At 39.4% G+C, this 26,713-nt stretch overlaps 1 protein-coding gene and 1 long non-coding RNA gene across 11 annotated transcripts in view; one reads left to right on the top strand and one right to left on the bottom strand.

Moving 5' to 3' along the window:
• LOC111243732 (uncharacterized) overlaps positions 1–26,713 on the bottom strand; it is a 206,863-nt gene that overhangs the window by 152,025 nt on the left and 28,125 nt on the right. The window lies entirely within an intron of this gene.
• Positions 5,650–26,713, top strand: part of LOC111243733 (uncharacterized) — a 42,587-nt gene continuing 21,523 nt past the window's right edge. The window contains exons 1-2 of one of the 7 annotated variants that reach the window (XR_015320231.1): positions 5,650–5,935; positions 18,043–18,134. This is a non-coding gene — a long non-coding RNA (uncharacterized LOC111243733). Of the gene's footprint in view, positions 5,936–6,643; positions 8,057–8,327; positions 14,422–15,644; positions 17,641–18,042; positions 18,135–26,713 lie in introns of those variants that run through there. The other 6 variants (XR_015320230.1, XR_015320236.1, XR_015320234.1 and 3 more) reach the window with 6 other exon arrangements.

Here is a 26,713-nt window from a genome sequence, read left to right as displayed (position 1 = left end):
CGAAAGAGCAGCATCACGCAGACTCGCTGGTTAAATGGCAGGAGAGATGGTCCGATCCTCAAAATAAAAAGAACCCCACAGCCAACATGTATCTCGATGACATTACAATGTGGTTCAAAGGAAAGCATAGGTAGGTCTCCTAACATGTAGCTCAGGTACTGACTACGCACCATTCTTTCGAGGAGCATTGAAACAGCATACATATTGTTGAAAACGCTGCATATGTATTTTATAATAGGGAAAAGGAAGATTCCGCCATCCATATCATTTAGAGACGTGGTGGATTAGTGGAACTTAGGGACGACTTAACAAATGATATAGGACTGGCCACTAACGATGGGCGAATCAATAAAGTACTATAAAACCAGAAGAATTGGAGAATTACCGTCACGAAGGTAATTCATTATTATAAAAAGGCTACGGCAACTTCCGATAGAATAGCATCCCTAGGCCAGCATGATTACCTATATGTCACAAACAGGCTGCATTTATAGCCTTTCTTTTTAAATCTATTCATGTATTGGCTAGTGGGGCTGACGTATATCTCAGATCTTCTAGTCTCCACTAGCCTATCCCACACATCCAAAGAGAACTCGTTTTAGTTGATACACATCTTGGACCTTGATCCTTTCCTTGGAGCCCCACACTATCTGACTAGATATGTCAGGCAAACGTAAAGCACTAGTAAACTCTTATAAAAAAAAATGGTCCCTATCCATAAAACCAAGCGAGATTTCAGCTACCGTAAAGAACGATTGATCAATAGTATAGTTGCTTCAAAATGGGGCTCAGCAGCGTAAAAAGATGCACTCGCAATTCAATGAAATCGCAATGCACTTGATACTGAAACCTAATGTTTTATATGTGAAAACGTGAAAGTCGTTGCTGGATAACCTAGGTGAAACAGCTAGCCAGATCATAGTGTATGGCTACTCGGACGTGGACACTGTTGGATCCCAAACCACATATGTATCTGTTGTTATGGGGTGTTTCCGTCGTTGTTAGTATATACAGAAGGACTGTTGCTAAAAAAATGCATTTGTACCAGTACTATTGTGCCGTCACTACAATAAATAGCTTTTAATCATCAATATTTTTTTTTAAAAATTAACCAGTTGCTTCTTCCTGATTGTTAGGCATTTAGATACTAGTCCCAGTTCAAGTTGCCTCCTTCAAAGTAACTTCCACCGGATGCAACACACATACATATTTTTCAACTTCGATTGTCGAAACAACCTTTGGCTAATTCAACCATTTTTCCATCCTGTCGAAGCGCTTACCTTTTGGTAATAGCAAAAGGTCGTATGGGTTAATCCCGAAAAATACAGCGATCAGGGCAACATATATGTTGAACTTATTGCCAAAAACTGCCAAACGTTATTATGTTGCAAGACCCAGAACTTGTTGCGCCACCGATCTGGTCTTTTGCGTCAGATAAACCTGGAAAATGCTGAATCCGGCATCAAATACCATTCGCTTGTGACGTTTGAGAATATATACGCATTATTTTATCTGAGTATCTCCAACCCTCTGGTATTCGTAATTATGGGATGACTCAGACCCAAAACACTTTCTAGGCAAAGCAGGGATCTTCGGTTCGAATCCTAGGACACGATTGCGTATATTTTAAGTACATCCTCTCATAATATTATGATACTCGATATATAAATATATATATATATATATATATATATATATATATATATATATATGTATATTTTTTTTTTAAATAAATAATAAATTTTTAAGTGAGCCAGGATTAAGTATCTTCAGCGAATGCAGCCACAACATCTGGTACAAGGTTTACGCTCCATAATGTGATTTCAAGAAATTTTGTAATTTATAGGTAGAACATGCTTCATGCATGCTTTTGTGCAGAAATTTTAAGAAGTTACGAGCACTTCGAAGTGTCGAACTTTAATGTCAAATGGTAAATATCCTATTTAAACAGAATTCGCTAGAAACAGAATAAGCCCGAAATAACTTGAAACCTATTATCCAATCAATACGAAGTTAAATTTAAATTATAACTTTTCGAAGCTGCAGTTCAGCGGCGCTTCAGGATCAAAGTTTATTTTTTTAATCAATAGCATGTAGTGAGTCAAGGTCTTCACTGAAAGATACAATCTTATGAAAGGCTACATAAAATCTGGATGCTGCACTGAACGAAATTTTGGATATCATACCTGGCCCCACCACAGCTCGTGCACAAAGACTTCGACCATAGGATAAAATCTATAAAGTTTATGAACGAATTTTAACTTCGTATCCATGCGGGCAAAACAACCGTTCGCAAAAGTGGATGTCCTATGATCTCGCGGTCGCTTGGATATTAGATTCTTCTCCGAGGGTAAAATTATCGACAACTGCTTAATCACCGTCGGGGAGTCTAGCGTGGACCGGTAGGCTAGCTTCGGCCATGCTGAATTGTGTCGTTTAGCTGTATGACAGGACCTTTTGAACCTAAATTTCCCTATTCTGACATTCTGCGACCCGGCAGGATCCGTTTTTGGCATTATGTGATTTTGTTCAGTTTAAGACTTTTGTCCCTTTATGCTATCAACCCTAATGTCTTTGCAGCCGTACAACCACGACAACGGCAGTGGGTCTGGCAGCTTAAGCCGATTGTTACGCGTACGAATACACAAATCTTTATTTTGTATAAACCTAGTATATGTTTTCTATGGCTGGACACCTATTTCTGTTTATAAACTCGTATATGTGTAGTAATAAATTGCACTTCACTCTTCCCCGTTAATATTTCTCATTCAAAATAAAATGCAAAATACTTGAGAAAACCTACCCTCTACTTTCGAATATAACCATCGTATCGTATGGTTAATATAACACAACGGCTGTTCTTATATTCGGTGCGCTAACTAATGAAAGCAAACTCCATCCGTTCTGTAAGGGACATTGGCTCGGGGGCGAGCATACAACGGAACCCGCTTAGGTCAGCTGTCCTGACTATTAGGTTATTTAAGAAAAAAATTAGGTGAGTGTCCTGTAGCTTTCAATAGTTCAATTGACAGACATCTTTATCATGTTTCCCCCTCAGCTTTTTCCATAAAAAGACGTTTACGCAGTGTATGCATATTCCTCAAACATGTTACCGCATCATCTGCTTGCGTCTTTAGCTATCAATTATATTTTTCGTCTGCAATATTTCACATGGATAATATTCACAATAAGCCGCCGAGGATGCTGATGCGGACTGTGAAGGTGCAATAGGGGGCAGCAGGGGCTAAACCTTGTGCGCTCGGTCAACAAACACCACGACGTCATGACATTCAAGAAGGATAGGTGGAGACAGCCCATTGGCTGATCAGGTTAATAATGATTCGATAAATCAGCGGTGTATAGTTATCTTGGGATTGCATGATAAGCCTGCTTATGTGTGACACGTGACGGTGATGTGCAGTGTGGATATGTTTATCATCTATCGACAACCCTATATATATATATATATACATAGGCCGTTTCTCTACTGAAATGGCTTAAAGGAACTCTCAGATGATATCGGTTACATTAGGTCATTGTTGGAAGTTGAGATTATTCAGACGTACGATAGAGCGTCTTGAATATGAGCGGAATTTCTGCAAAAAATCACAGTTACGTCTGTTACGACGACAAAGACGAAAGCCCCAGACCAAGAAAAGTTCGTGATTCTGCTCATAGTCTAGATGCGTTGCTGAAAGAAAAAATCTAAAGACGATTTTATCGCTTTTGCTTCGGCGTGGAAGATCCTGCTCGCAAGTTGATGGAAGTTGAGAAAGACCGACACATGACTGGTTTGATATCGTCGGCAATCAGTTAAACATTAGCCATTGGACGGCTGTAAGTCAACTGGCCACTGAGCTGTTTGGGGGGTCATATGAATTCACACGAAACAATTTATCATCAACGCAGCAAATTTTACAACAAGGCGACAAAATCAAACAAACTTTTAAAGCGATTAACTAAAAGTGGATTACACACGACAATAGTGTACAAATATATATATATATATATAGATGTCTTCTACAATTTGTGACAAAACCGGGATCGACGCCAAACAGTGAATGTATCTAAGTGTCTAATGAATCAGGAAAGGGAGCGTGCAATCGTTGGAAATGCTGACGCTTGGGTTCGAACCCTACTATCAATTGTTCAACAAGTCCCGGTATTAGTGGACAAAAAGGGTGTCGTCTCCCACGATAGTGACGCTAGACCTTGTACTATTCAGCTAGCCGGCAAAAATTGAGAGAACTTTAATGTTTCTACCATACAGCCCGAATTCGGCACCATTCAGACGACCATAATCTGTTTCGGCCTAGGTAAAATTCCCTTAATGGTATTCATTCAACTATAATAAAGGGATGCAAAAATCACTTGCCACAATTTTTCGCCCCGAAATTGCAACTGTCCTAAATTGATGGGATTAGAGTGTTACGAGAAGAGCGGTAACCAAATTGAGCATATTTAGTGAAGTACTATTATTTTACAATACAAAAAGGTATCGTCTCTCTCTCCTCCCTCTCTTTTTCCCTCTCCCTCCCTCCTTCCCCCTCTCTCTCTCTCTCTCTATATATATATATATATATATATATATATATACACGTATGTAGAATACTTTCGACCTTTTTAGAGAGCTTCAAAGCCACACGTGTTGACCACGCTTAGTTGACCAACGTCAACATGATTTTACGCAATGCGAGTCTAAAGCAATCCTGTGGGTAAATATGGCGTGAATATTAAGCAACTGACGTAAGTAATTTTGTTGTATACGTACCGATTTTTTTCAAATAGAATTGGTTCAAAGAAGCCCGTTTTTAAAGACTCGTCTAGATTATTAGAAATTATTTGTAAAGATTAACAGCTCATTGACGTGCCTGCCTCGTATCAGCCAAAGATGGTTTACAACCTCACTCTTTTGTGCTGGCTATCACTTTCAAATTGGGCGTAAAGGATCCTAGGTAGCAGGTTTGCTAGCCCTCAAACGATTAAAAACATATCACGGTAACTCAAACAACGCTCTACTATGATAATGTAGTCTCCCTGTAAAGGGTCAAACAGAAAAGGATGAATTTGTTAGCCCTCCGATGAGTATTATTGTGCACCTAATTAAGTTGTCCTATTTTCAGAGTCATGTTCATTCTTTTATCAGGTTAGGTTCACTTCTTCATATAACCTTGTCAGCAAAGCGAGAACCGTCTTCGTAAGCGTTTTAAAGTTTGTTGTCCTCAAGAACAATACAGTGGGACCTATTCCTTTTCATGCTGCACTGCTGCTCTAGAACGACGATGCATCTCTAGAGATTTCTTTGTATCAACAGATGTCACCCCGACAAGGTCATTTTGAAGACCTTATTATGTAGGTGGCCTTGATCACTACTGTCATTTCGGCCATGCAGAAAAAAGCCTTCTGTGCTCAGGAAGGCAGTAACACGGATATCGTCCCTAGTAATCCTGATGGCAAACAACGAGTTTACTAGGGTTAGGTTTTGAACTCATAGCATTCAAACTGTAAATTCTGACCAATTAATGACAGATATGTTGCTTAGGTGTTTTATTGTGATACTACTTGACTTTCTCTAGTTTTCTCGAACTTCACTGCTCTAAGGTAAAGTGCCTAGTTACCTGTAGGCCATAAAAGGCGCTCAATTAAGATATCTACTTGAAGTACACGAATAATGATGACATGCCCTATCGTTTCGTACCGACACTTAGCTAGCTATAATACACCGCCGCTGCTCGTTCGTGTTAACGAAAGCGATGTGAAACGAGTCATTCCCTTGAAGGACAGAAACAGCGGTTTGTTATATATAGGCAACACAAAAGAAAGTAGTGATACTATTACGACAAGTGTGTACATACACAAATAAAATGTGAGCTGAAATATTTAAGCTACGCATCGTTGCTCTTCTCGCGACACCACTTGTTGCTACTTTCCACATGTAAGTTAATACCATCCAACAACATGTATAATACAAGGATTTAGTGGCGTCAGGTAGATGATTAGTTAGTAGTGTATATTCCGATAGGTCCCGTGAACGTTGTCTATCGTGACGATTCATTTTCGGACGAGCAATTTCAAACATGGGTGTATGAAAATTCTGTTCGAAATCAAAATGGGTCGGTAATTAATTGAACTACTGCTAGGTTCTATGCGCTTTAGCCAAGATACAGTTTCTGAAGACCTCGTCGTACTGAATGCGATCAAATCGAGAGACAAAATGAGATTCCAACCGTTAATCAATTTAGAAACGTATGGAAATATATCTGCCACTGGGAAATTGATTAATTAGATAGTTCCATTGGTCGGAAAACAACCGTTTCGGAAGTTAGAAAGTAAGTCTTCGTCCATTCGGACTCAGAATCGACGAAAAGGGGTTCTGTGAATTTGACAAATGGCAAATGACTGTCATAGATCATAATTGCAGTTGTAATAGGTAAAATTGAGCGTTGATCTGTATCTGTACACCTGCTTTGTCGCCATTGGTATCAATTATTATTCTATCAATTGAGCGTTGATCTGTATCTGTACACCTGCTTTGTCGCCATTGGTATCAATTATTATTCTATCAATTGAGCGTTGATCTGTATCTGTACACCTGCTTTGTCGCCATTGGTATCAATTATTATTCTATCAATTGAGCGTTGATCTGTATCTGTACACCTGCTTTGTCGCCATTGGTATCAATTATTATTCTATCTATTGATCGTTACGGTTTGCTTTACAATCATCATATAATATATCGTCAATGCTGTGCTTAAGTTAAATCAATATTTCTTTGGCGGTCGAACTTTCTATTGCGGGCTCTAAGGAATAGGCGGACGCCGCGCCATTGATTTGGTTCGTGGGAACCGTATTGTGACGTCTTACATTAGCTCTACCGACAACCGAAGGAGTCCATTCGGGTGAATTGTTTATAGTGTCAGTGTTATAACGAACCCTACGTCAGTGTAAAACAATTGCTGACTCCTGAATTTAGTCTTCTTGGTAAAGCCGCTAACCATATGAGGTGGCTACGAGCGGTGCATGTCTAGCGTGAGCTTTGACTCGGACCATCATCGTAAGGATTTGACTCGATCGAGTTGCTTCAGATATTGTTCAAGCACATATTCACGTGTGACAAATTCGTGCCGGCTCGTTATATATAATATAACGGTCCTGGCGCCATATTTGAATTTTGCCGTTTCATTAGAGTCCGCTATACCTGAAAACTACCGGTCCCATAGTTGTTCGCAAGCTAAGTTCGATAAGTTGTTTTGATACATTAATAGCTAATCAACTAGTTCATCTATATTTGTGTCCCTCGTTTACTAACTTGATGCTAGATCTCAGTTCTAATCGTAAAAATTGCCAGTACAAGTACACGTATTATTGTTGTTGTTGTTGATCTGTAGATACTTGCTTCCGAAGGTACTAAATGTTTTAATAAAATGATGAATATCTTTTTTTTTTTCCAGTATAAGAATACACAGTCTCTTGCTTCTGACATTACTATTAATTAGGGCTAAGAATGGCATTTCGAACTGCCGTTTTTAACAGTGGTCGGTTCCTTTTTAACATAAAACGTTAATTTTTTTGAAAATTGTAAGACCAAACTATTTCACTTGCGTTTGCAAGGGAAGTTTGTACTTGTATAGCTTAATTTTTAGAGCGGATTTGACCCTACTATCGTGTTCTGTTATCCACTGATGGTAATACCGTCGAGGCACGCAGTATGCTTGATATCACAGTGCATGGCCGTAACCCTAAGGAAAAAAGAATAACTTAGAAACGCTAGAGGTATTGTATGAAAACGTGGTCATCACATGCACCCAGTTTTGATACCATCTGATGTGTGTAGTTAGGATTTAAGGGGCATACATAAGGACACTAAATGCCCTTCCCGATTGAAGCTATTGCTTAAGAAATAACAACGTACATACGTAGCTCTGAAGATGGGTGCCCAATTCACCCTAAGCCCGTGTCCGAACCTCGCCATGCTGCTAGTCGTCATGAGCAAGTGTATCGCTTAGCCAAAGTGAGAGCATATCCTTGAGCCTCTATCGGCAAAGGGAGGTGCCCGGTAAGTTGACGGCGCTTTGATCTTATATGTAGCAATGGATATAATGCATCAGATATATGTATCCTGCATTGCTGGGTCAGCCTTTCATATTCGATTGGCACTTCAATCCATTTCGATTGGCGGTTTTTAGCGACATATGACAAATGGAAATTGTTCAGGTCTTTTAGAATGCGTAACTTCGAAACATTGGGCACTATATTTTTCCTATCACTGCGAACCCTGGACAAGATATGGACATTGGTGAGACACGCGAATTATAATTTATCGTCAGAATATTCTATCAGGAACGAAATTGGATGAAATGAAAGGACGGAAGACGCGAGCGGACAGTGAATTCGCGGTGCGGGACAAAAACGGCATAGCGAGCTTTTGAAAAATGCGCGGGCATGGGAACTGCTCTGACAGCGCGACATCAGTCCGGATTGCCTTTTTGGTCACGCAGCATGCGGCTGGCTAGTAGCCGATGGTTAACAATGGTTACCTTAGCGGAAACGGCAACGGATGTCAGCTTCATCGACCATCGGTTCATCACTCATCGATCTTACATATTTCGATGCATGTTACCGATTGATGTAAGCGAGTCTGAGCGGAAATGGAATTTTTCATAGCAGCCTAGATCTATGCCATCGTCTTGTCCAAAGACACTATAAAAAAAATCATCATGTGCGTAAAAATTATTTTGCTTTCAGCTTGAATCACATAGGGCAAGATTCTCTGAAGCTGTTGTTGAATGATGCGTCAATTTTTTAAGTGTTGATTTCTAAAATATTTTAATAAGGTTAAGAAAAATAATCCAACTATATATAAAAGTAGACCATTTTGTTATTGTATATTGGCGATCGACCTGTGACAGTCGAGGCCGAAATTAAATGAAATTGGTCCAGTGCTCAAGGATATCTTGCTAATCTAGAAACGTTCGCTCATCTAACATAGATAACAATAATGTTCACTGCTCAAATCCAGTCACCTTTACCCCATGATTGTTCATGTATTCACTATGTTTCAGCAGTTTAACAATGATTTACAATGAATCTATATTATGTTTCTTATTACGATCACTTGAGTTTACCTCTGACAAAGTTTACGTCAGCTCTTCAAAAAAAGATGTTACTGAGTTTCTCGGTTCGGCCCGTTACGGACGCCATTGCCGCCTGTCAACTGCGGAGCACATCATTTTGAATGATGACAAAGTCTGACACACAAGCCCCTTATTAAACATTTAGTTCATATATAGACGAAAAGATAGACTATACACGTTGCATCTGTAGACAATTATACAAGCAAATGTTCAATGGCGTTAATGGGAAAATTGCAAATCTAAAAAAAAACAAGATCTTTGTAGAGATCAATATAAAACGCGGGCTTCTAAACTACAAAGCATCTCAAACATAGCTCAACGGTAACTGACAGTGAATAATTGATTTAATTGTTAAATTCAAAGTCAACCTCGTCCGCATTTTTAATCCTCATCGAGTTCGCTCCGGAAATGGCCACGTCGTTCACAATAAGTTTGTCAACCTGAGAATGCATACAGCCATTAATCATCCGACCGATGATTGTGTCTCACCGCACGCAGGCGACGTCCACCGCCCGCTCATGAGCAGACAACTGTTGGCACTACAAGAGAGATCGTATCGTTTCGGGTCGCAGCAGTCGCGTCTGATACTCTCGAGACAGGCCGAACCGGTAGTAATCTCAAGCTTTCGTAAAGCACATCTAACCGTCTCTTAAATCGCAGTATTACACAGGGATTAGTCCGGTTTCGAGCTCGGTAATACTTTGACAACTGCATCACGCATGCGCGAACTGCGTGCGACAACAAGGGCAAACCCCTTGGAATGCCTATGATCAACCATCAATCTCTATGGCAAGATAATCGCGAGTTTTACAGAGCACGCGCTCCCCGAATCGCAATAGCAAAAATATCTAGGCGGTTTTATCTAAAACGCGAGACTTTGTCCCCAAGGCGAATCAGCAGTCATTTAAAAGGCTCGGGGCAGCCTTCCGGATCGTTGCGCCAAACGGCATTATTCAACAGCTTTGACCGTTCACCCGACTTATGACAAGGCCAGTTTGTTATCAAAGAAATCGCTCCCGAACTGATTCCCCTTAAACTGTTAGCACGGAAAAAGAAAATCAGGTGGATAAAATGTGACCGTGTTGGAATTCTTGGAGGGCCTAAGCGACGCAAAATAGATCTAGTAAACAGAATCAGCTACGATTTGCCGACACATCTGAGCAGACTAATGAAGAAAACTGCAGAACGACTCTACATTAGACGTTTTCTCCGCGGTTAATGAAGAGGACGACGACAATGATCGCAAGGAACTTGGTCAAGCCACGCTAAGGCTTAAGGTAGACACGGACGCAGTTATAAATATGGATAAACCAGCGTTGACTTATTACATTGCAAAGAATTACAACAGATTGGCAGTGCATTATTAAGTATTAGATAGGCATAATCGAAAACATGGATGGACTGAATTGACAGATAATCGAAATATGATAGGTGGTAAGTTACCTATAAGTGTTACAGAGATTTGTAATGGTACGGAGTAGTACGTGTACAGAATGCAGATAAGACTTGTACGTCATATAATTATTCACCATTACTATTCTCACAGCGCCACAGTAAACTAACACTGGAACTAATCAAACGGACTATATCAGCATCTAATAATAATACTAATAGCACTCATGTAGATACCGGGTACTGTCGGTCAGAACTGCATCGATGAAGAAAAGTGAAACGCTGCATAGCAATTTCAATCTCTCATTGCTTCCTGATGCCCACCACCACAAGCACGTCAGATCCAGACACATAAGACGTTAACAGGCTAGACACAGAGTTGAGTGGGGGCTTTACACCCCTCAGGATCGCACTATGCTGTTTATCCTTGGCTTCTGCACCCACTTACCTAACCTTGACCCGTGATGGGATGTCTTCTCGGTTCTCCTTTCAGTCAGGCGACCTTAGGTTCGTATGCTCAATGGCGACCACACATCAAGTCGACATATTAGTACCACCTGTAACGACCTATCTGTTTTTTCGTGCTTTAATAAACTGATAGGAACCAGTGGTAGAACACAAGGTAACTATTCAATTTTCCTATACACGCTGAAATGTTTCAGCTTTATCGTGTGTGAGAATACTTTGCTATTTGCGAGGACCAACGGTGGCCACGAGATCGGGCTGGTCCAGACGACGTCTTCCGGTGAAAGTATCTATTGAAAACCGCAATTGTGAAGCACTAAGAATATAATGATAATACTGTATTTGAAGAAGGACTCGAAACTGTTATGTATATGGAGTATGCGGGTATCAAGGCACAGACTTACGTGTCCTGAGGCACAGACTAGCGTATTGCTAAGTTTGTGCCATATCGCTATACATCGAGTTGCTCCCTTATTAAACAGTATGATTTGGTAATGTCACAGGCGAAAAAACGCAGTATGATGGTCCAGGAACGTTAGCTGATTATATAAGCTTCTATATCTTCAGCGTATGTGTGACACAAGATCTTTCTGCGGACACAGTGTAACGTTTGAAGATAAGTTGTAAGGTTTTCATTTCAGTTCAGCTCAGCTCTCTGACTTTTTTCAAAATCAATCACAGCGGGTGTCATGAAGCGTTCCAACGCTCGGCTTACATTGTTGAAACATTAAGCTAGCCCGTTCTGCATGGTTTCACTACGATTTTCCGATGTATTCATATCTACTCAATATACGTTACGAACGAGACCATTTTGCCAAAAATGTAGTCTGTGACAAGTGAGATCGTTTTGTCAGGACCATGTTAAACTGTGCGTCCATTATCCTGTAAAAAAATAATATATATAAATGTTCACTCAACACATTAATGCATTCACAATCCGTAGCTGACATTCGTATTAAAAATTCATAGTTGAATATAAAGGAGGAAATTATGGCCCCGAGTTATTATAAAACGTGTGTTTCAACGCCGTCAGGTGGTGTTTTGTACTATTTTGTAATATCTGTTATAACAAAGTATCGGCCTTCAATGCCATCAGGAATATCTTGTACGATTTCACGCTCGTACAACCGTTCTCGTAAACATCGTGCTCTCGTGGTATTATTACACGTATCGATTGCTGATGTTCGCCCTTGCTAGTAGAACGGATACTCGCTTTTTTGCCATCGCAAGTCTGAGGTCAACGAGGTAGAAACACGCATTTTGATTTCGACAGAGATACCCTGTCTTAGAATAACAACAGCAACTGGTCTTCTACCTTTTCACGATTTACATCGTGCCATCAGCCGTCCCACCATTGCCACCACAAAAATGAAACGGATTGACGTTCCACTGGCGGCCAGCGACAAGTGGTTTCCAAACACTCGATTATATATAGCCGTAGACGTGTATTTGTCTGCAGTTTTTTGTTGAGAAGTAGCTTTGTGTCACCCCTAAAAAATCAATATAGTCTATTTTGAAATCGAAAGATTCATTCAATGCTGGAAATCGGCTATTTGGTTCGAAAATAATGCACTCGGGTCCTAAGACCCGCAACGAGCATATCAACCGAAAACGAATGAGGGATTTCAATCAGAACGCTGTGTTCGATCGGCAATGTAAGCTGAGTGTGCTTACGTTGCCGATCGCCAGCCATAACGACAAACAGCGCTTGTGGAGAGCAGTACGTTAGTAAAAACAGCACCCTATGAACTAATGCAACAAGAATTCACCACAACTTACAATCCGATTGCTGCCTGCAAAGACAACGTTGAATGTGCGGAGACTCTAGATCTTAAAAATGCTTCTTAGCTTATCGCATTATACAAACAAATAAGGGACAGGGCCCGTGTCTTGCCTATATTACCCAAGAAAATGAAAATTTTTCAGTTTTTCAGCAAGTTTTTCAGTTGTACTGCTCTCCACAAGCGCTGTTTGTCGTTATGGCTGGCGATCGGCAACGTAAGCACACTCAGCTTACATTGCCGATCGAACACAGCTTTGTGATTGAAATCCCTCATTCGTTTTCGGTTGATATGCTCTTTGCGAGTCTTAGGACCCGAGTGCATTATTTTCGAACCAAATAGCCGATTTCCAGCATTGAATGAATCTTTCGATGTCAAAATAGATGTATGAGGGCAGATTCTAGCTAGACGTCAATTACGACAATATGACTAACGTTGATTTATGCAAGGACAATCGTAAGATTCGGCACCATTGTATCCTACGCAACCAATCGAACGTTCCGTTGCTAAAATACTTGAGAATCTGAAGAAACTGCAGTCGAAAACCAGGGAGACCTCAGACAGGACTCTGTTATACTTATGGCTCGGAATCTTAGTCTGCGTCCCTCTCTCATGAATTTTCGGCCAATTTACTAGAAGTGTTCAAGTGCCTTATATATTCTAAACTCCAAAAGTATGCTCGGTACACCTAAGATGAAATCTACCAGTGAAAGGCCAGTATTAATTATAAGTGTTATGGCGTGCAAAATACTAGAAAGCCCTATCTGTGTGGCTTTATACAAGACGACTGCATCGACTGATACCTGATGTTTAGTTCGCCTACAGGTACCATCTGCAGCTACTGGATCAGAATAGGCAAAGTTCATCAACATGCCTTAGTTTATATAATGTTAACAATAAACATGTTTCGACGTCGGGTATAAGGACTTCATATCAGCGTTTGAACAAGTAACTCATTCTAAGCTCTTCAGATGCCTCTCTACTTCATTGGTGATTAGTAAAGTGTTTTCTGTACGACTGTGCTTTCCGCTTCCGAATCAATGGGAAATGTATACGATCTTAGAACCTCTTGTGTGTATTTTCTATATAAGTTGAATAATATCCCTCTCAGAATTTGTCAAAATGTACGTAAATTATGTGCAGATATATGTTAACGTACGAAAAAAGATGGCGGCTGGCTGTAGCAAGATATGCTAGACAAGTATTCAGGGAGGGCTAAGAGAGTGAAAACTATCGACTTTATATTAGGTTTTTTAATGTACTATACCTGCTGAGCCACTTCGGCATACGAAGCGTCCGTGTGCGTTCAAGTTCGAAAAAAAAACACTGAAAAATTAGAAATAATGTCAGTGCGCAAAAGAATTTTCCATAGATTTATTGTCATTGATAAATAAACGCTCGAACGTATCAACAAGCAGCTGCCAAGCATGAAAACAGCAGTGTTCGAACGATCGAGGCAAATATCAGATCTTATATTAACATTTCACCAGAACTTGTTGCCAAAAGACGGGGTGTAAACGAACTATTTCCATGATGACTCTCGTGCACTGTGCAAGTAATTATAAAACAGTAGATGGCTTATTTACTTCTATGAATACGTACACTATTGTAATGAAGTGTATGAATAAAGTATGTAATTATAACATTTATTTACTTGTATGTAATATAATAAATAGGTTAACAGTCAGCTTGGTAGCGGTAGCTTGCACCACATTTGACGCAAGCTCAATGATACAATATTTTACTGCAGTGTTTCGAGGCCTTTTTTTTTTTTATAATTTACACGTATTCAGCTAGAGACCTTGTCTAAATGTTGCATAACATAAAAAGTCAATGAAAATGAACCACACAACGCGCTTGTATTTGACAACCAGCCCATGTATTTATCACATCTATCTCCCATTGGCAAACTAGAAAAAAGACAAACGAAATAACGATTTCGAAATTGTGACAGAGACGCTTCTGGTAGCAGCCAAATAGGATACCAAGATTTTACCATCAAAAAAATGCTTTGAGAAGTACGATATATGCAATGTATAGGTATACGCAAATTATATCGGTGCATACATTTAAAAATAAAATTTTTGCGTTTTATAGCTAAAATCTGTAAATTTTTCAAATACGTTCTCGTAAAGAATTTAAAATACAGCTTACGATTTACTTCGAATCTGGGTTTCCGTTCAGGTTTATGAAATTTCACGAAGTCGACAACAAACCTATGTTGTTTTATGGATCGTGCAGAAATTATTACATCTTCAGATACTGTTAAGTTCTATATACACATCGCCATAGTAGCATTACAAGAGTCTAGGCATACAAGGACCTATCTTGGCATTATTAGTACAGTTCACAATGTACTACTGGACAACTGATTCATAACAGAGAACATCTCGAAAAAAGACTTCGTAGTCTTACAAAACGAGGTCTTAATTGAGGTCAAATGAAGATTTATGGGTAAAACTAAATACCATTAAGAAAGTATATTAGCCTACAATATGACATAGAAAATCATATAAGAACGTTTTCAATAAATAATAAAAAAAATTAGCACTTTTGTTAGCTTCACTGATATATCCGTAGTGACGGCATGTCAACCAGTAAAATGTGTACCCTAGAGTAAAAAATGAATCTAGCCGAAATCTGTTGTTTGCATTTTCTAGAGCAATGGGGTTGTCATGATTTCGACACTTTTTTTTTTTGTGTGCAAATGCTCAGCTTTCAATCCCTGTATGTTGAATCGTCCCAGCAGTAAACCGTATGAAGTTTGTACTACAGGGGGCATGCAAAAGGGCATTTCGGCACAACTGAGCCTAGTTAAGACTTTCCGCCAAGGCCGCTTACAGCACGTTTACACTGTGGTATGCCAGTGCCGATATGAGGCACTATATGCCATATTCCTCTTTATTGATTTTTAACTATACGGTCTGTGAGTCAGACAGTTTAGCTGACGAGTTTTTTCTTCAACAGATTTGTGTAGTAATAATTTACCAACGTTGAAATGGTTACCATGACAAGGCACTCCAAGCGATGCGTAGCAGCATTTGCGAATCTTCTGCTGGTGTATCGTCGATCATCAGCAATTTTTGACTATAACCAAAGCTTTTTGCTTAGCTGACCTTCAGCTGGTCGAACTTCAATAGGCTTTAGTATCGGTATATTACCTCTGAATAGAAGTAACTTACCTAAGGAGGCACGTTGCGGTCGGTCGACAAAAAGTCCGGCGCAATCGAACCACTTTATTGAGAGCGTTTAAACTCTATGGATGTTTAATTATGGAAAAATAAAAACTTCAGATGTTATTAGGATTTGAAGGGGCTTGAAGAGGTGGGAGTATTGGGCTGAAGGGGGCATCGCAGATCACGCAAATAAGTGAAATACTATCTGCTAAAAGAAACATCGTGCGCTACGAACGGGTCTTATTTTAGCCGTTACATCTTGCGATGATGTCGGGTGTCGTTGCCGCTTTTACGCCGCCTGAATATTAATGTTCTATACTCAAAGGGCTACGTGACACAATGCAAATTATTGTGTAATCCTGATTATCAGACACATTGTTGTGGCGTGAATGCAATTCTTGTTTTGTGTCTTTAACAATGAAATGTGTCATTCGATTACCTTGTTTGCTGTTCCGGTAAAGCTCGCTTCGTGAAAGGACTTACTTCGCAGAAGTCATAACGAGCGTCATAGGCCCTTGCTGACAAGCGGTGCGCGCGTAATTTAATTTGCGTTTTATTTTTGTAATTTTTTAATAAAATTTATGTAACGCTATCACGTCAGGACTCACTATACAATATGGACGTCTTTCCAACGCAGCAAAATCGACAAATAACAATAAAACTGACAGCTTGAAGCTGTACACCTCTATCATGGACGACGTTCAGGTCTATAAAAACGGATATAATTACAGCATTAGAACAGCTTCTCGTGCTTTATATTCGTGAAATAATTAAAATGGATATATACACATATATACGCATTTTGATTATATATATATATATGTATATATATATAGCCACCATAAAGAAGAGTCGTGTTGTTCACAACGAATATACGCAATGCTCCCCTTATCCCTGATCATAATAACTTATGGTATATCACATCTACCAAGACCATTAAGTTAATATTGTATTCCTCTACTTGCAGCGTCATGACATAAACCCACCTATAATTACAAGAACTTCACCCTAAGCCTTGAGGATCGAAAGGGAAACATTTTTTCATTCTGCCGCTTAACTTACTATATGGCCTCGTGCGGTATAAGCGAAAAATGCGGCGCGAAAGGTCACCGCTACAACGTACGTTCATACGAGCCTCGGCTATAGATTCCTTGTAGAATTGCATTGCACAAATTATATAGGGAACCTCTACGTGGCTTCGTGACTGGCGTTTCGAGAGCCCATCGGTATCACCGGCGTCTCTAGTAGTCACCTGTACACCACTTCCTTAGAGAACTCCACGAATATGGCTTGACGCTATTAGTCGCTCAAAATTTCTGCGGCTACTTATCACCTCTAGCGAGCATTGCATAGCGTTTGATATTACATAGCCTATTGAAAATGTCGCTGTTACTTCGGTAGCGTTGTCTTGCTTGAGCCGCTTGTAATCAGGTAAATGGTCTAATTTTTCTTAGTTGAACATGAGTAAAAGTGAGACACTCATCTATCTTCCGTAACATGTCGGCGTTCCGTCATACGTTATTATGAAGCGACTCTATATTAAACATTTGTTTAAAATCGCTTCCTTCAAGAAGCCGTTCCGAGTGAGATGGTAACACATTTACATTTAATTAACACACCTATAATCATTTCGTTTTTAATGGACAAGGCATGAGTCAATTTGTGAACTCTCTTTAAGGAAAGCCAAATAAGGTGAGTGAGTCCGCTAGGGAAAAGCGGCTGAACCCTTCCGCACTTCCATTAGATAGGCTCGAACTAAAATAATGACAGTAATTAGACATCATACGTATTACAAAAGATCGTAATTGATTTTTTGGTCTAAACTATCAAGCTAAAATACTACATATTTATGTATTCATCAACCAATAAATCGTGTGACTGTGATCCAAGGAAACAGGAGAATACCGCGTTCATCCAGGATAGAGTTTAAGAATGACGATTAAAATCTCAACGATACTTGTAGCGTGGCCATTATCGGCTTTGATTCAGAACCACAATTATCTAAACAAGACGTCACTCTGTTTTCTCTGAATGAATTAGAGATATTAAATTCGAATATAATGAATTTTGAAAAATATTTTACACGTATTTCAGGGTATGTGGCGATGGCTCAGACCATTAAGAGCCCTTAGTCCGAGGCGTCACTGGATAGAATCTCTCAACGCGCTTAGTTATATACAAAAAATGTATGTATATTCAAAGTAATGTACAAATTATAAACAATTTATAGCCTTATGTACGTTATTGATGCTCGCCGCCTTGGTAGACGATGTTTAATTAGAGGATGATTGCAGTATGATACCTATTATGGAAATACTCCGCCGTTTACAAGTTGATTTACCTTCTTGGTTGTTACACATATACCTCCGCGCTTTTTATTTATTATTACTTCAATTCTTCTCCTTTCATAATTCATTTTGAAAGGCAAGTTACCCTTCTGTGAAGCTTTCGTAAAAGAAGTTGTTGCAGTAAAGGACATGCAACTTTGAATCAGTTGGCCTAAAACATAGAGCTCACCTGAGATCGACGCACTTGAAAATGATGACTCGATATCATGTATCATATCAGAAATCTAAGAGCCTTCAAAAGTGTGGCGCTTGCTAAAAGCTGTCGAAATCCTACATACCGACTTTGGCTAAACGAATACGTACCGAATACAACGATGTGCATGATACTATTTATGGAAATGAATCGATCTCTTCTGACAGCCCAATAAATATGGGCCTTAGTGCACGTAGCACGTGAAGTGTTTTTCAATCTATCCAGTACTCATATGCAAGGACCTTAGGCTTCACCTTCAATAGAAGTCTTTCCATAGCACTGACGTGACTAATAATCTAAGATTCGGTGAGTGCCCACAGGCCTCTCTGGTTAGAAAAGTGTCATCGTTGAAATCACATTTGAATAGAAACCTCATCTGTCGACAAGCCAAACACTCACAGTTCAGTGTTACTAAACTATTGTTACTTATTTGGGTGTCACTGATCGCAATGCTTTCTCCAGTCATTACTATGGAATAGATAACGTTTACGTGAAGTCCCATGATTTCTGTTATTCTGTGATTGACAAGTTTTCTGACCTTCTTTCCGCTCTATTGTCACATAGTTCTCTCGATTTTAAAGGCAGTACTTCTTTCTTTAGATATTCTCGAAACTAATTAAAAGGTTCCAACCTTTTACCTAGTTTTCTCTTTATTATAGCTAAGGCAGTTCCTGGTCCGAAACAGCGAACGTCGCCGCGCGCTATGGATCGAAGCGAGATGATAAGGACTTTCTTGATTAGGAAGTTTTGTGCAGAAAAACGTTCTTCCCTACAATTGATTGTTAGGGTATTCAACTTTAATACTGAACTTGTCCCAGTATTGTTTCAATGTCCAAAAAACCTTCGTTGTCTTTTCTTCTGAGCCTTTGTTTAGTTGGTCACGTAATAATCGTTGTTGCATCGCTACGTCTGAGAGTTGTTCGATATCGGCCGTTTCCTCAATGGACGCTAAATACAGAAACGCGTAAAATTATGGCAAAAATGACGTTTTTGGTGTCCTTTCAATCCTGTTCGACATGGATTTATCGTTCGTCCAACCGCTCACTGTAGCAAAAGTTTAAAATATCTCTTGCTTAAGTAATACTTGCCTAAATTAGCAATAAAAATTATTCTCAAGGCGCATAAATCGACCAAGCGACCCGGAACCTAGTTTACTCTTAGGTGAAATAAATGTTATATAAGAACGCTACATTAGTATTTACACGTTTATCTAGCGGAAGTCGCGGCAGCTCAGAAGAGAAACGCAAAATGGCTATGGTCCTTACAGCTGGATTCAGTCCTTATGCCTGATACAACCCGATATTCTTGTGCTGTTGTTCATTGTTGTAAATACGCTAACGGTCTTGTGCTGCAATGTGCATTAACCTGAGCCTGATTGTAGCAAGCAGCCGTTGATATGAGTACTATGCCGGAAATGGAATTCTGTTATGTGTCTTTAAATATGTACCCCTTAAGCTTGATCCCAGGATTGCGGAAGCTGTTAGTACCAACAGAAGCTTTGGCATATTTTTCGATGCTGGCCTCGATTTTGATCAGTATATTATTTAGGTAGTCAAATTTACGTGAATACTTATAAATACGATCTTTCGTCGTTCTTTTATTAGGGAATATGTACACGTGTGCACAAGTGGTTGGTACTTTCCAAGCTGACGTACAACTTTCCCTTGTGTAAGTTAACGTGTAGACAATGTGTGTTCCCAGTGGCTTGCTAAAATAGCTGGCAATAATAAAATATCGCTAACCTCGGGGTTAGCTAAGATTTGAACAATATTATGACAAAATTTCAGACAAATGTTCGAGCAGATGTACAGCACGTAAGACGCACAATGCTCCGTTGCGAGGAAAGATACTACAATATAATATCATGGTATTACCATTACAGCCCCTATTAGTGAAGCTCTGTGGCAATGCAGAAAACACAGCTGAATGTGACCAGTTAAATGAAACAAATCGTATACCGTCCGGAATAATAATGGCAAAGCATCGCAGCTTCAAACAGGAAAGACTTGCAAGATTTTTTGATGTTTACAATGTGTGTAAAAGACGCATGCATAGTATGCATCTTCTAAAAACGATCAAAAAAATCCCCAAATTTCCTATGACGCATACTATTGGTATTTCTTTTATGACGAATAGGTCACTACCAGGTTCGCGATAGATTTAGGATATCGAAAACACTTTTGCTAGGTAACATGCATTGTTGCACAATGTGTATCAAAAGCTGTAGCGTCAAATTGTTATTATGTCTCTTTCAATATATTAGTAAAATGATTTAAGATATTATGGAAGAAATATGAATGAATATGGGAAAGTAACATATAGCAGACGCCTCCTTTTGCCTGAAAGCTAACTCGATGCAACCCGTTTTTGGGCCTTCGACCCGAAAGGGTTCAGTGGGTCTTCGCACGTTACGTTTTTGACACAACATTTCCAGTCTAACGGATGCTAACCAACAACAATATCTCTATGTTATAACGATTGTGAATATCTGTGTTTCGTAACGGCTCGGTTTCAAAGAGCTTTCCGGGTCTTCAATACTATATCTCTGCAGAGACCATATAAGGGCAAGGTATTAATAAAAATTCGGAATCAATGAAGTGTAACCCAACGCGTCAGCCGATAGTTGACGATAAGAAACAAACCATCCAAAAAAGAATGACCAATCAACGTTCCCGGAATACAAAGCATCCGCTGATCAGATAAGGATTTTTTAATAGAGCTAAGTTGTCTCTCTTCTCGCTTGAGTATATTCTATCGAACAGTTAAATATATAATTTCGCTTTTTTTATTCATAAAATCTACTGAAACTACATATCGATAATTTTTCTACTTCTGAAGTTCTGATGATCTTATACAATTAGGGCTTAAGTCTCCCGCGGGACAAAAAGAGCAAAATTTAGAGAGAGTCGCAGCAATGATCTTCGAGAGTTCGATTCGGAGCTTAATCCCGATTCAGTTGTAAATCTGAGATGACTAAGCATAACTTACCAATTAATTTTATCGATTTTCGAGCTCGTAGTTAAGGTTAAGCGCCAACAAATATGAGGCCTCCCTAAATAGCATTCAGACTCACCTGAAATGGCAGTAACGACAAAATTGTGTTAGACAGAAGGAAAATGTTCAATTCAACTTCCATTTAGAGAAAAAAATGCTTAGCTTTATAAACATACAAGCAGAGTCGGATATAGATTTTGACAAGGTGCACTGTTCCGACGCTGTGATTTTTCACTTTAACTTACAGTGCGTACCTTTGACTTAGGTTTAGAAATAAAGGAAAAGCGGAGCATCTGTTTGAAAAAAGTTACGCTACCTAGACCTATATCACCTAGACATTAACAAAGAAAACTGCAAATTCTTTCATGTAACCTGAAAAATTAGATAGAAGCAAACGAAATTAAATATTTATGAGAAAATAGTCGCGACACCTAAAGTTTCAACGCCAAAGAGCCTTAGTCGATCGTTTTTTCTCCGAGCGCTTCGTTTGTAACGCGTCTGACTCGAAGCTAACTTGTGAGTTACGTATACTATAAGTTAACACAGCGTTTGCAAAAAAAAATAAAACAACATAAAATTTCAAGAAGATCGAAACTATCGTATCCTCCGATTATTTGGATACTCATTTCTTATTATCCAGACAAGTCGGTAATATTAGCCATGGATGTTTCTCCACAACGTATATCAATCATTATGTTTTCACAGCTATTCCGATCAGTCAACACACCTGTAGCTCTTCAAAGAGCATTAAGCGAATAAAGATAACAATATGCGCGGCATAATAACGAACCACTATTTATAAAAGAAAATGTTATAAAAAGATATTATTGTTAGTGACGGAGGCCGAACTATTGCTTCTTTTTGTTTTTGTTTATGTTTGCCTTTAACAGAGCAATGTTTGTGATAATGATGATGAAATGACCGCCTGTTAGCAAGGGCGAACGATGTTGTAAACATCGTTCGCCCTTGCTAGTCCAATTCCCTTTCGGCATTTAGTATCGAGACACTTCAGATAAAACTATTTAAGGTAAATCAGGTTTACGCTTTTCACTCGAGCCTCAAAAAACAAAAACTCCTGCTGAATGAATGGAATTGCGTCAACTGTATTTATTTAAGAAGACATAAGCATAGCAGCCAGAAAGATGAAGGCTCGATAGTCCTACCCATGAAACCTAACAGAAAACAGCTGTACTTAGAAGTTCCATAGTTCTAGTTCAGTAGTACAATAGTTATAGTACAATAAAAAGTCTACAGCTTACATATTTAGAAATCCCGAACGCAAAAGCAGAAATTGATTAAGTCGATACCAGTTCGAAACCGCTAAGTTTCGAAAAAAACTTGAGACTCTTGTGAAACTTTCATCGATATTCATCTCGAATTTTGTGATCATTGAGGCACTATTTTCTTGCAATATGTCTCTAATCAGAGTGCGATGTTCGTTCTCGTTTCGAACCTGTCTACCAACAGAGAAAAATTTAGAGGATGACTGGAAAACGGGGTTAATCTGATCAATCCAAAAATTCTGTTCCAGCAATATAACAAAATTGCGGGACCGTCATATTTACACAGATCGAACTGAGAGATCAAATATGCGAAACATTTTAATAGCAAAAGAGATACCTTCCAGACACTGGTTTTGGCTGAAAAAGTCGAGACTTTTCGAAAGCGATTAGACGGTGGATACTGAGTAACGTTATTATGTGTAGTTTAAATTTGGCTTTCAAGGATCGACTTCTGATTAATGTGCTCGAAGCAATGTAGATGACTCTACCTAATACTGATGAAACGTAACTACTAACTTCACTAGAATATATCCTGTCGGTCCGATGGCCAATAAAAATAATTTTCAAAAGTTTTATACGAGACTTTTTAGTACGAGAGTTAAACAGAGTAATCAATGCGCAATGCGATACCGAAAACAGAGTCAAATAATATGGTGTAAGGACGTATGTAATCGGAAAACTCACTCGGTATTATCTGGGAGAGCATTTCTGTGCTTCATTTTCAAGAATTGGCCTCAATTCTGAGTCTCATTTTTCTCTGTTCCACCTCGGTCGCCACTACAATGTATCGAAGGGAGTTAACGACTGTATATACAGAAACCTACTGCTGATGACATTATAACTAAATCTGTCTTATTTATAGAACCAGTGTCTTCTAGATATAAGGCAAGGTGTATTCTATTATAATACGGTATTAAACTAGACATTTTCTACTTTACTCGACGGCTAGGAAGTGGATTCGAGCATTACTGCGTTTCGGCAACACAAAGGATCCGATTCACAAGAGCAGCAATCAACGTCGTTTAAGCTGCCCCATCCCCAAGCTCCACCTTTGGTGAAAGAATTGCCCACAAAGTATTTTATTAAAATTGTTAAGTTTGTAAGAACAACCGGCTTCCACACACTGTGTTAGACTCGATTGGTATGTTCTAGTGGACGAAAATTAAATACTATAATTTCGAAACAACTACGTTCTATTTGTGTCCATGGTTCCAATGAATACCGGACGGATCATTCGCCGACCAGTGCTAATTTATTATGGAACTTAGAAGTCAACATTATAGTGCTTTTTCAAATTCGCGTTAAGGCTCGAGAGTCGATCACCCGTCATTTATCATGCTTGGTGAAAATGTGGTGACCACTTTTCGTCAAGTGTACCAAATCCCAGTTTTTTCCTAAAGGTTAAGTACCAATACAGCCCAAACCTTGTTGTCTAGTATCGAGGGGCTCTCAATTACTAAACCTTGGACCCTATATGGTCTGGAACAGATTCAAATGTTATCGTAAACCAGCTTGCAGAAACGGCTAGTGGATTTGTGAATTAGTCAGGTCACGATCCACTGTTCTGTAGAGTTTCCCGCTTTACGGGACGATAGTCTCGTTGGGGTTTTTAGCTCTTCTTCGACGACGTACCTGGCTGTGTAGCAGTATTCCGTGTATTCTTGCTGAGCTGTTTATCTGGTGCCATCATCCCAGATCCAGCGAAGCGGTCTAGGTTCGCCATTGTTCCCTTTCTTTCGCTGACTAGTTGTTCCACTCTTTTTCTTTTTAGCGCTTCCTTCTCAATCGATACAGTTCTGGCCAGCTAGTGTTCTCAGCACCATCTTTCAATTGACTCGCAGATGAATCGGACAACGCTGAGAAAACTGGCGCTTATCGTATCTGTAAACTCTTTTTCGGTGGTCCGGCCCCGCACAGGCCAATCGATAAAAGTGTGCTTGGCATAATCTTCGACACAACGCTGCAACAGTGTACGCATATGGGTAAAGGTGCCTCGCCTATTCCGTATGTAGCTCTGTATCCCAGTAGGAAGTACTTATTGATCCAGTGAGCAATTACAGGAATGATGTTACTGACTGTTCGCCCTTTGTTATGCTAACTCTTAGTCGAGTAGTGTTTCTGTGCTCCCGCTCCGACCATTCCATATCTGCAGGATTCACGATGTCTTCCCTCAGTTTGCACGTTTTGATTAGCCCATAAAACATCTTTGCAGCATTCGTTGCTCTGATATTTTCTGTGGATATCTGAGTACCAATCTCCTTTTCGTGCTTTCTCCTGTGTTGCTCTCGCATGATCCTCATTTTTTGAGTCGTTTAAACAATTCAACTCTAGTTGGATAACCCACCTGTTTTTTTTTGGGTAATTTCTTCAACTTCTATGATAAAATCTTGCGTAAATAGTAATAGCTTTAACAACGTAGCATAACATCACGTTGTCCTTCTTCTGACATCGTTCCTGTTTTACAACGGATGGATTATTGTCCACCGAAACAGGAAGACTCACGGTTTCTTCGCTCTCGCAAGGTGTTCTGGTCGCATTCGACTGCACTATACGGCCTCTAGTTTCCTCATTTGCCTGTTGCCTTTTCTGGGCTTGGGAGGTAATACAAATATAGAATTACTCCGCCAGGAGGGTACGTAGGCTGTCTTCCTGGCCAACTGTCCTACCCTAACGAACGCACCGTTCTCAGATGAACTTCTTTCTACCAGGTATGCTCGAGTATCGCCGAAGACCAAGTGATCCGAAAAAGCAAAATCTGCACCGCAGTCTGACGGAAAAAGCTATACATCTAATATCTTCGGCAACCCTTTTTCACATAAAGCAGCGAACTTCCGAGCAGAAAATCTTGATTTTCAAAAAAAAATTTCGAGAGCTGTTCTAAACATGTCCGTACGGATTGTGTGCAGTCACGCGGCCGAACTTACATTTGACTACTTTGGTCACCGATAATATCATCCATCTTTGACGTGGAACGTGGTTTGTCATGGGTATAGTCGCAGCGATTACGGGGCTACTCTATGTTGCTTTTTTATTTAATGGAATATGTAAGAAAATAAATTTCCTTTTCATAAATGAATATACTGATCTGATAACTTCACCGAATATTTGGAGTGTTTATCTCTGCTGTTTGCATGAATAGTGACAATTCCAACACATCATTTATACTACTGTGGTTCGAGCTATCTCGTATGAGGCACACTGAAAAGGATCTAAAGGAGAGCTCTAAAAAAACTAAACAGGTTGATTCAGGGCGGATATTATATGGGCATTGTAGCCCAAAAATAAGGTACATTCTACCCACATCTAGATCTGATATTCTGAATCTAATAGTTTTTCTCTGATGACTTAAGCGTATGTGTTGTAACCGTTGCTACACACATGGCTAATCATAGTGTAGTCATGGACGCCACGCCCGGTAAAAGGGATTACATCATAGACGCAGGCTGTGGTGCATTTCAAAAAAATCTTTACGATCAAAATGTTGTATCTGAATTAAATGTTTCTCTCCAGTTAACACGACTTTAGACTGTGACACTGGGACACAATTCACGTTATAATAATTTGTAAGTCAAAAGGCGACGAATAAGTTATTTTTTAATAAGTAATAATAATAATAAGTTTGTTCATATTTTCAGATACAGGCACTACCCGCAGGTGTAAGCATACAGCCATTATGCAAAATTTAATTTGTACAGAGAGTTCTACAAAATTGCTCTTTTGTAATTCACTCTTAATTTAATCGAACAACAGAGGGATCCCGCTTATTCCGTTTTATATCAAACTTAAACAGAAGCTTAATTTTGATAAATGGCATGCAGTGCAAAGTGTCCGAGAAAACGACACAACGCAGAATTTCCGCACAAAAATCCTCAATTTCAATGCCGATTGCTATCACCTTATGATGTTGCCTTACTAGCGAGAGCTGGCATAACTTCGAAAACCTAGAG

Source organism: Varroa destructor, unplaced genomic scaffold (genome assembly GCF_002443255.2).
Source record: "Varroa destructor unplaced genomic scaffold, Vdes_3.0 BEIS01000002.1, whole genome shotgun sequence".
NCBI lineage: Eukaryota > Metazoa > Arthropoda > Arachnida > Mesostigmata > Varroidae > Varroa > Varroa destructor.
The sequence above is the reverse complement of the archived record's forward strand: the minus strand, read 5'-3'. Positions and strand labels throughout refer to the sequence as shown.